Source organism: Fundulus heteroclitus, unplaced genomic scaffold (assembly GCF_011125445.2).
Source record: "Fundulus heteroclitus isolate FHET01 unplaced genomic scaffold, MU-UCD_Fhet_4.1 scaffold_355, whole genome shotgun sequence".
Lineage (NCBI taxonomy): Eukaryota > Metazoa > Chordata > Actinopteri > Cyprinodontiformes > Fundulidae > Fundulus > Fundulus heteroclitus.
In genome coordinates this window covers 46,983-58,047 of record NW_023396765.1, presented here as the reverse complement: position 1 = coordinate 58,047, position 11,065 = coordinate 46,983, and positions in this window count along the sequence as shown.

Sequence of the window (11,065 nt, the reverse complement as noted above, 5' to 3'; positions counted from 1 at the left end):
AACCTGTTGTGGAGGGAGAAACAGCGAAAGCGTAGCTCTGAAAGAAGAAGAAAATAATATCCTGAAGAGTGAATTATTTTATTCTTTCGTTTGATGGCGGCGTCTGAAAACCTTTTTCTGTTAACTTAGGTAAGCTCATATGTCATGGTTATTCCTAACTTTAATCCTGTACAAGTTTTAAAGACTGCTGTTCGGGTACAGTTGAAAGGAGGGGCACCATCTTAATGGCTGCTGTACTGACTACTTCTAGAAGTGTCGGTCGTGTGTTGATGTCAATGTAGTTGCTAAATTGTTTCATTTTATACAAATTATTAGTTAAGACATATGTGGCCAAATGTTAAATTTCATTTTTTGTGCTGACTTTAGAGTTGTAGTTTGATCTAAACGTAAAAAAAAAAAAAAACTGCAGCGCTGTTTTTTTTCTTTTTTTTTTTTTTTTTCTTTTTTCTTTCTGAACTTGTTGTGGAGGGAGAAACAGCGAAAGCGTAGCTCTGAAAGAAGAAGAGAATAATATCCTGAAGAGTGAATTATTTTATTCTTTCATTTGATGGCGGCGTCTGAAAACCTTTTTCTGTTAACTTAGTTAATGGCTACTGAGGGATTGAGTGGCGGACTGTGAGCGAGACAGTGGGTACGACGGAGGAGCGGGGTGTTTCCATTTCCGGCGGCCATAGCAGGAGAGAGAGAGAGCGTGATGGACAGCGGGCTGAACTCTGAACTTCAGGCCTGAGTTTGAAATTTCATCTTTACTGTCTCATCAAATGAGGATTTTTTTTTTTCCTCTTGTGGTGTTGGAGGATAATATCGGATTAAATTTTTTTACTGAGCTCAAAATAGGTAATGGGTTGTGCACAACTAAACTAAATTGACTATTGCTGCAGCAAAATTTAAACAGGTACTTTTGTTTATTCGTTTGCTTTATTTTTTTTTTTTTCTGGCCAGAATATATGTAATCATTATTATCTGACATTTTGGATTAGTAAGTGACCGTGTCACAGTTATTGTTGGACATTGGAAAATAATAATTTTTTTTGCAAAAGAGTTAAAGTGGAGTTGTGTTTTCATTTCTCTGTGTGAAGTCAATAATCGACAGCCAAAGACTAAATGATTATTAAGTGCTAGTTCATTTGATATCTATTTCATCTTTAATCCCTCGGACCAGGACATTGCTCAAAGTATTTAAGTAGTGATCCCAGACCTTGAGGTTATTTTTTTTACAGGTAAATGTTGGAGGCTGATCAGAACCTGGTAACACACACAATACCACAACAGACCTCATCACGCTCTACAGTACATCAAGAAAACTAAATCAACTAAAACAAGATCACGAGTGCACATGAAATGAAGTTAATCCATATTTGTGTGTCAGGGTGTCTAAGCACTCTCCAGAATTTGACATCTCAGCAGAACCTGTAATAATTATAGAAAGTAACGTTATAGTTGTTCTGCCTTTTGTTAAAACAGCAAGGAATTCATGTCGTGAATACATTACATAAATAAGATATAAATTAATTATTAGTCAGAGGAAATCCATGCTAAAAACAGTTAGAAACGTTTTGGGTTCATATTTAATCAGAGTGAGACATCACAACTTTGTTAGATCTCTATGTGAATTACGTGAGATAGTGAGTGCTCTCACCTTAAAAAAAGATCTTTGACATATTTTGCTCTGGTAAAAGCTGCTTTTCAGCGATGAAGCTAGGGAAACTGCTAATGTTGAAGTTGAATTTGTTCTACACGCTTCCGCCTTGGAAAATATTTGTCTTTTTACAAAAAGAATGTTTAAAGCCAGATTTGTGAATAAAGGTTATTCAGAGAATGCAAGAAAAGGAAGCTTTGTGTGGGGAACTTTTGTCCTAGCTGTCTAGCTGCATAAGGTAGGTAAAAAAGGACGTCACTTCCTGTTTGCGGTAAGGCGTATTGTATCACTTCCTGTTTTCACTGCGTGAGCAACGGTTTGTTGCTCCAGATTCTCTCGCTTTTATCTTTAATCTCTTTGCTGTAACATCTGTTTCTAACACATAAGCACTTTTAAAACATTTTCTGTTGCTGCACATCACGCTTGGGAACTCCTCGTGTTTCACGGTTTGCTCTCTTGGCGTGGTAGAAGGGCGCTAGCCTAGCTTTAGCCTAGCCTAGCTTTAGCTCCACAATGGCTTCCTCTCCTACTATTACTTCAGCTTCTCCGTCTCTGACTAAGTCTCCCCTTATCTCCTGCTCTCTGTGTCAGATGTTTAGCTATTCCTCTGCCTCCTTTAGTGATAATGGTACTTGTAATAAATGTAGTGTTTTTGTAGCTTTGGAGGCGAGGGTGTCAGAATTAGAGTCCCGGCTCCGTGCTATGGAAAGACCAGCTGATAGCCGCCCCTCTGCTAGCGCGGAGCCACATAGACCTAGCGTTAGTTCACTTAGTGGTCCTCCAGAAGCACCCGAGCAGCCGGGTAAGCAGGCCGGCTGGGCGACAGTTCGTAGGAAGCATAGCTCTAGATTTCAGCCCCCAGTTCACCACCAACCCGTCTGCGTTTCAAACAAATTTTCCCCACTCAGCGACACACCCGCTGAGAAGCCGACCCTGATTATTGGGAGCTCAATAGTCAGAAACGTGGCACTAGAGACACCAGGGACCATAGTTAAATGCCTGCCAGGGGCCAGAACGGGCGACATAGAATCTTACCTAAAACTGCTGCCTAAGGATAAGCGTAAATACAGTAAGATTGTTATTCACGCTGGCGGTAATGACACCCGGTCACGCCGATCGGAGGTCACTAAAGTTGGTGTTGCTTCGGTGTGTGAGTTTGCTAAAGCAATGTCGGACTCCGTAATTTTCTCTGGTCCCCTGCCTGATTTGACCAGTGATGACATGTTTAGCCGCATGTCATCATTCAACCGCTGGTTGTCTAGGTGGTGTCCTGAAAACGACGTGGGCTACATTGATAACTGGAGAACTTTCTGGGGAAAACCTGGTCTGATCCGGAGAGACGGCATCCATCCTACTTTGGATGGTGCAGCTCTTCTTTCTAGAAATCTGGCCGGATTTATTAGTCCTCCTAAATGCTGACAACCCAGGGTCCAGACCAGGAAGCAGAGCCATAGTTTAACACACCTCTCTGCAGCTTCTGTACTGTTACCCATCCATTATCCTATTGAGACGGTGTCTTTCCCACAGCCAAAACTTAACAGATCAAAAACTTATCTAAAAGGAACAAATCATAAAAACCTAATAAAAATCAATACGGTTCACCTTGAACCTACAAATAAAACAATTAAATGGGGTCTATTAAATATAAGGTCTCTCCCTCCAAAGACTTTTTTAGTTAACGAATTGATTTCTGATAAACAGATTGATTTGTTTTGTCTCACAGAAACCTGGCTACAAGAGGACTACGTTAGTATAAATGAGTCAACTCCCTCCAATTATTCAAATTTCCACATTCCCAGATCTGTGGGAAGAGGAGGAGGAGTGGCAACCATCTTTCAGTCTGATTTATTAATTAGTCCCAGGCCAATTAATAACTACAGTTCTTTTGAACATTTAACCCTCAGTTTCCCTCATCCAAACTGCAAAGCAATAAAACCTCTTCTGTTTGTTGTTTTGTATCGTCCACCAGGCCCTTACACTCAGTTTTTGGATGAGTTGTCAGGTTTCTTATCTGATTTGGTGTTAAATACTGATAAGGCTATTATAGTGGGTGATTTTAACATCCATGTTGACACAGAATGTGATAACCTTAGTGTAGCCTTTAAAACTATCCTAGATTCAATTGGTTTTGCTCAAAATGTGCATAAACCGACGCACTCTTGGCTCCATACTTTAGACCTTGTGCTGACATATGGCATTGATTGTGAAGAATTAACAGTATTTCCTCACAACCCTGTCCTATCTGATCATTTTTTAATAACATTTGAGTTTAATCTAACTGAGTTCTCCACCCCCAAAAGAGGGTTCCATTATAGTAGATCTTTATCGGATAATGCTGTATCAAAACTTAAAGAGTCTGTCCCCTTTTTAATATCCTCCGTATTGCAGAAATGCCCTGTAGATGGCAGCAATGTTGTTTCTTCCAATTCACAAATAGATGTCTTTGTAAACGGTATGACTTCGTCATTGCGTTCTGCATTAGACGATGTAGCTCCCTTGAAAAAGAAGGTGATTATTCACAGGAAGCTGGCTCCATGGTTTAATTCAGAGCTGCGTTCCTTGAAGCACAATGTTAGGAAATTGGAGAGAAAATGGCGCTCTACACACCAAGAGGAATCCTACCTAATCTGGAAGAACAGTCTATTGTTGTATAACAAGACCCTTCGCAGAGTTAGAGCAGCATATTTTTCATCATTAATTGAGGAGAATAAGAATAATCCTAGATTTCTCTTCAGTACAGTTGCCAAACTTACCCAGAGCCACAGCTCTGTTGATCCATCCATTCCCTTAGCTCTTAGCAGTAATGATTTTATGGGATTCTTCAGAAATAAAATTGATTCCATTAAAAATAAAATAATTGGCATCCTCCCAAACATGATTACCTCGTCCTCAGTAAGTGAGGCAGCATTGGAGGAATCCTTAGAACCTGCGCAGTGTCTGAACTGTTTAGAAGCAGTAGAGCTTTCTGAGCTATCTAAAATTTTAGCTTCATCTAAACCTTCTACCTGTATGTTAGACCCAATCCCAACCAAGTTGTTTAAGGAGGTATTCCCTCTGATCAGTGGTCCTATTTTAGACATGATTAATCTATCCTTGGTAAATGGATATGTACCACAGGCTTTTAAAGTAGCTGTTATTAAACCTTTACTTAAGAAACCATCTCTTGATCAAGATGAGTTAGTAAATTACAGACCTATATCTAATCTTCTTTTCTTATCTAAAATTCTTGAGAAAGTAGTTGCTAATCAACTATGTGAACATTTAGAAAGTAATGACCTACTTGAGGAGTTTCAGTCAGGCTTCAGAGCTCATCATAGCACTGAAACAGCTCTGGTGAAGGTCACCAATGATATTCTCATGGCCTCAGATAATGGACTTGTGTCTATACTTGTCCTGTTAGATCTCAGTGCTGCATTTGATACAGTTGATCACAATATTCTCCTACAAAGACTTGAGCATACTGTAGGGATTAAGGGAAAAGCATTAGGCTGGTTTAAATCTTATCTGTCGGACAGATTCCAGTTTGTTCATGTTAATAATAAATCTTCCTCAAACTCTAGGGTCACAGTTACTGTTGGACATTGGAAAATAATAATTTTTTTTGCAAAAGAGTTAAAGTGGAGTTGTGTTTTCATTTCTCTGTGTGAAGTCAATAATCGACAGCCAAAGACTAAATGATTATTAAGTGCTAGTTCATTTTATATCTATTTCATCTTTAATCCCTCGGACCAGGACATTGCTCAAAGTATTTAAGTAGTGATCCCAGACCTTGAGGTTATTTTTTTTACAGGTAAATGTTGGAGGCTGATCAGAACCTGGTAACACACACAATACCACAACAGACCTCATCACGCTCTACAGTACATCAAGAAAACTAAATCAACTAAAACAAGATCACGAGTGCACATGAAATGAAGTTAATCCATATTTGTGTGTCAGGGTGTCTAAGCACTCTCCAGAATTTGACATCTCAGCAGAACCTGTAATAATTATAGAAAGTAACGTTATAGTTGTTCTGCCTTTTGTTAAAACAGCAAGGAATTCATGTCGTGAATACATTACATAAATAAGATATAAATTAATTATTAGTCAGAGGAAATCCATGCTAAAAACAGTTAGAAACGTTTTGGGTTCATATTTAATCAGAGTGAGACATCACAACTTTGTTAGATCTCTATGTGAATTACGTGAGATAGTGAGTGCTCTCACCTTAAAAAAAGATCTTTGACATATTTTGCTCTGGTAAAAGCTGCTTTTCAGCGATGAAGCTAGGGAAACTGCTAATGTTGAAGTTGAATTTGTTCTACACGCTTCCGCCTTGGAAAATATTTGTCTTTTTACAAAAAGAATGTTTAAAGCCAGATTTGTGAATAAAGGTTATTCAGAGAATGCAAGAAAAGGAAGCTTTGTGTGGGGAACTTTTGTCCTAGCTGTCTAGCTGCATAAGGTAGGTAAAAAAGGACGTCACTTCCTGTTTGCGGTAAGGCGTATTGTATCACTTCCTGTTTTCACTGCGTGAGCAACGGTTTGTTGCTCCAGATTCTCTCGCTTTTATCTTTAATCTCTTTGCTGTAACATCTGTTTCTAACACATAAGCACTTTTAAAACATTTTCTGTTGCTGCACATCACGCTTGGGAACTCCTCGTGTTTCACGGTTTGCTCTCTTGGCGTGGTAGAAGGGCGCTAGCCTAGCTTTAGCCTAGCCTAGCTTTAGCTCCACAATGGCTTCCTCTCCTACTATTACTTCAGCTTCTCCGTCTCTGACTAAGTCTCCCCTTATCTCCTGCTCTCTGTGTCAGATGTTTAGCTATTCCTCTGCCTCCTTTAGTGATAATGGTACTTGTAATAAATGTAGTGTTTTTGTAGCTTTGGAGGCGAGGGTGTCAGAATTAGAGTCCCGGCTCCGTGCTATGGAAAGACCAGCTGATAGCCGCCCCTCTGCTAGCGCGGAGCCACATAGACCTAGCGTTAGTTCACTTAGTGGTCCTCCAGAAGCACCCGAGCAGCCGGGTAAGCAGGCCGGCTGGGCGACAGTTCGTAGGAAGCATAGCTCTAGATTTCAGCCCCCAGTTCACCACCAACCCGTCTGCGTTTCAAACAAATTTTCCCCACTCAGCGACACACCCGCTGAGAAGCCGACCCTGATTATTGGGAGCTCAATAGTCAGAAACGTGGCACTAGAGACACCAGGGACCATAGTTAAATGCCTGCCAGGGGCCAGAACGGGCGACATAGAATCTTACCTAAAACTGCTGCCTAAGGATAAGCGTAAATACAGTAAGATTGTTATTCACGCTGGCGGTAATGACACCCGGTCACGCCGATCGGAGGTCACTAAAGTTGGTGTTGCTTCGGTGTGTGAGTTTGCTAAAGCAATGTCGGACTCCGTAATTTTCTCTGGTCCCCTGCCTGATTTGACCAGTGATGACATGTTTAGCCGCATGTCATCATTCAACCGCTGGTTGTCTAGGTGGTGTCCTGAAAACGACGTGGGCTACATTGATAACTGGAGAACTTTCTGGGGAAAACCTGGTCTGATCCGGAGAGACGGCATCCATCCTACTTTGGATGGTGCAGCTCTTCTTTCTAGAAATCTGGCCGGATTTATTAGTCCTCCTAAATGCTGACAACCCAGGGTCCAGACCAGGAAGCAGAGCCATAGTTTAACACACCTCTCTGCAGCTTCTGTACTGTTACCCATCCATTATCCTATTGAGACGGTGTCTTTCCCACAGCCAAAACTTAACAGATCAAAAACTTATCTAAAAGGAACAAATCATAAAAACCTAATAAAAATCAATACGGTTCACCTTGAACCTACAAATAAAACAATTAAATGGGGTCTATTAAATATAAGGTCTCTCCCTCCAAAGACTTTTTTAGTTAACGAATTGATTTCTGATAAACAGATTGATTTGTTTTGTCTCACAGAAACCTGGCTACAAGAGGACTACGTTAGTATAAATGAGTCAACTCCCTCCAATTATTCAAATTTCCACATTCCCAGATCTGTGGGAAGAGGAGGAGGAGTGGCAACCATCTTTCAGTCTGATTTATTAATTAGTCCCAGGCCAATTAATAACTACAGTTCTTTTGAACATTTAACCCTCAGTTTCCCTCATCCAAACTGCAAAGCAATAAAACCTCTTCTGTTTGTTGTTTTGTATCGTCCACCAGGCCCTTACACTCAGTTTTTGGATGAGTTGTCAGGTTTCTTATCTGATTTGGTGTTAAATACTGATAAGGCTATTATAGTGGGTGATTTTAACATCCATGTTGACACAGAATGTGATAACCTTAGTGTAGCCTTTAAAACTATCCTAGATTCAATTGGTTTTGCTCAAAATGTGCATAAACCGACGCACTCTTGGCTCCATACTTTAGACCTTGTGCTGACATATGGCATTGATTGTGAAGAATTAACAGTATTTCCTCACAACCCTGTCCTATCTGATCATTTTTTAATAACATTTGAGTTTAATCTAACTGAGTTCTCCACCCCCAAAAGAGGGTTCCATTATAGTAGATCTTTATCGGATAATGCTGTATCAAAACTTAAAGAGTCTGTCCCCTTTTTAATATCCTCCGTATTGCAGAAATGCCCTGTAGATGGCAGCAATGTTGTTTCTTCCAATTCACAAATAGATGTCTTTGTAAACGGTATGACTTCGTCATTGCGTTCTGCATTAGACGATGTAGCTCCCTTGAAAAAGAAGGTGATTATTCACAGGAAGCTGGCTCCATGGTTTAATTCAGAGCTGCGTTCCTTGAAGCACAATGTTAGGAAATTGGAGAGAAAATGGCGCTCTACACACCAAGAGGAATCCTACCTAATCTGGAAGAACAGTCTATTGTTGTATAACAAGACCCTTCGCAGAGTTAGAGCAGCATATTTTTCATCATTAATTGAGGAGAATAAGAATAATCCTAGATTTCTCTTCAGTACAGTTGCCAAACTTACCCAGAGCCACAGCTCTGTTGATCCATCCATTCCCTTAGCTCTTAGCAGTAATGATTTTATGGGATTCTTCAGAAATAAAATTGATTCCATTAAAAATAAAATAATTGGCATCCTCCCAAACATGATTACCTCGTCCTCAGTAAGTGAGGCAGCATTGGAGGAATCCTTAGAACCTGCGCAGTGTCTGAACTGTTTAGAAGCAGTAGAGCTTTCTGAGCTATCTAAAATTTTAGCTTCATCTAAACCTTCTACCTGTATGTTAGACCCAATCCCAACCAAGTTGTTTAAGGAGGTATTCCCTCTGATCAGTGGTCCTATTTTAGACATGATTAATCTATCCTTGGTAAATGGATATGTACCACAGGCTTTTAAAGTAGCTGTTATTAAACCTTTACTTAAGAAACCATCTCTTGATCAAGATGAGTTAGTAAATTACAGACCTATATCTAATCTTCTTTTCTTATCTAAAATTCTTGAGAAAGTAGTTGCTAATCAACTATGTGAACATTTAGAAAGTAATGACCTACTTGAGGAGTTTCAGTCAGGCTTCAGAGCTCATCATAGCACTGAAACAGCTCTGGTGAAGGTCACCAATGATATTCTCATGGCCTCAGATAATGGACTTGTGTCTATACTTGTCCTGTTAGATCTCAGTGCTGCATTTGATACAGTTGATCACAATATTCTCCTACAAAGACTTGAGCATACTGTAGGGATTAAGGGAAAAGCATTAGGCTGGTTTAAATCTTATCTGTCGGACAGATTCCAGTTTGTTCATGTTAATAATAAATCTTCCTCAAACTCTAGGGTCACTTGTGGAGTACCACAGGGTTCAGTCCTTGGACCAATTCTATTTACTATATATATGCTTCCGATAGGCAAAATTATCAGACAGCATGGGATTAATTTCCACTGTTATGCTGATGACACTCAGCTATATTTATCCATAAATCCTGATGAATCCAATCAGTTACTTCGACTGCAGGCATGTCTTGATGACATCAAAAGCTGGATGACTTTAAATTTCCTGCATTTAAATTCTGACAAGACCGAAGTTGTAATCTTTGGGCCAGAGTCTTCAAAAAATAAAGTTCTTAATCAATCACTTAATCTGGATGGCATTAACTTGGCCTCTGGTAATAAAGTTAAAAATATTGGTGTTGTTTTCGACCAAGACATGTCATTTAAATCCCATATTAAACAGATTTCCAGAGTTTCCTTTTTTCACCTCCGGAATATCGCCAAAATTAGAAACATTCTGTCCAGGAGTGATGCTGAAAAACTAGTCCATGCATTTGTTACTTCAAGGCTGGACTATTGTAATTCTTTACTATCAGGAAGTCCACAAAATGCAGTTCAAAGTCTTCAGCTGATTCAAAATGCTGCGGCAAGAGTTCTCATGAAAATCAACAAGAGGGATCATATTTCTCCAATTTTAGCCTCCCTTCATTGGCTTCCTGTTAAATCAAGAATAGAATTTAAAATTCTCCTTCTAACGTATAAAGCCCTTAATAATCAAGCTCCATCATATATCAGAGCTCTAATTACCCCGTATGTTCCTAACAGAGCACTTCGCTCTCAGACTGCAGGTCTGCTGGTGGTTCCTAGAGTCTCTAAAAGTAGAATGGGAGGCAGATCCTTTAGCTATCAGGCTCCTCTCCTGTGGAACCAACTCCCAGTTTTGGTCCGTGAGGCAGACACCCTATCTATTTTTAAGACTAATGTTAAAACTTTCCTTTTTGACAAAGCTTATAGTTAGAGTGGCTCATACCCTGAGCTATCTCTATAGTTGTGCTGTGATAGGCCTAGGCTGCTGAAGGACATCAGGGTCTAATTTTCTCACTCTACTGATTTCTACTGTTCTTCAGTCTACTGTTCTCCAGTTTTGCATTGTATTACATTGAAATGACTGTCGTCATTTCAGCTTTTAACTTTTTGCTCTCTTTTTCTTCATAGTAGGTACACCTGGTCTGGCGTTCTGTTAACTATGACATCATCCAGAGAAGACGGCTCACCCGCTACTACCATCTAATGTAGAACAGATTACTAGATCAATGTGTGCTTCTGTGCTTTTTTGTCTCTCTTGTTGTGTCTCTGTTCTGTCTTCTGTAACCCCAGTCGGTCGAGGCAGATGTCCGTTCATACTGAGCCCGGTTCTGCCGGAGGTTTTCCTTCCCGTTAATGGGGAGTTTTTCTTCCCACTGTCGCTTTATGCTTGCTCAGTATGAGGGATTGTAGCAAAGCCATGTACAATGCAGACGACACTCCCTGTGGCTCTACGGTTCCCCAGGAGTGAATGCTGCTTGTCGGGACTTTGATGCAATCAACTGGTTTCCTTATATAGGACATTTTTGACCAATCTGTATAATCTGACCCAATCTGTATAATATGATTGAACTTGATTTTGTAAAGTGCCTTGAGATGACATGTTTCATGATTTGGCGCTATATAAATAAAATTGAAT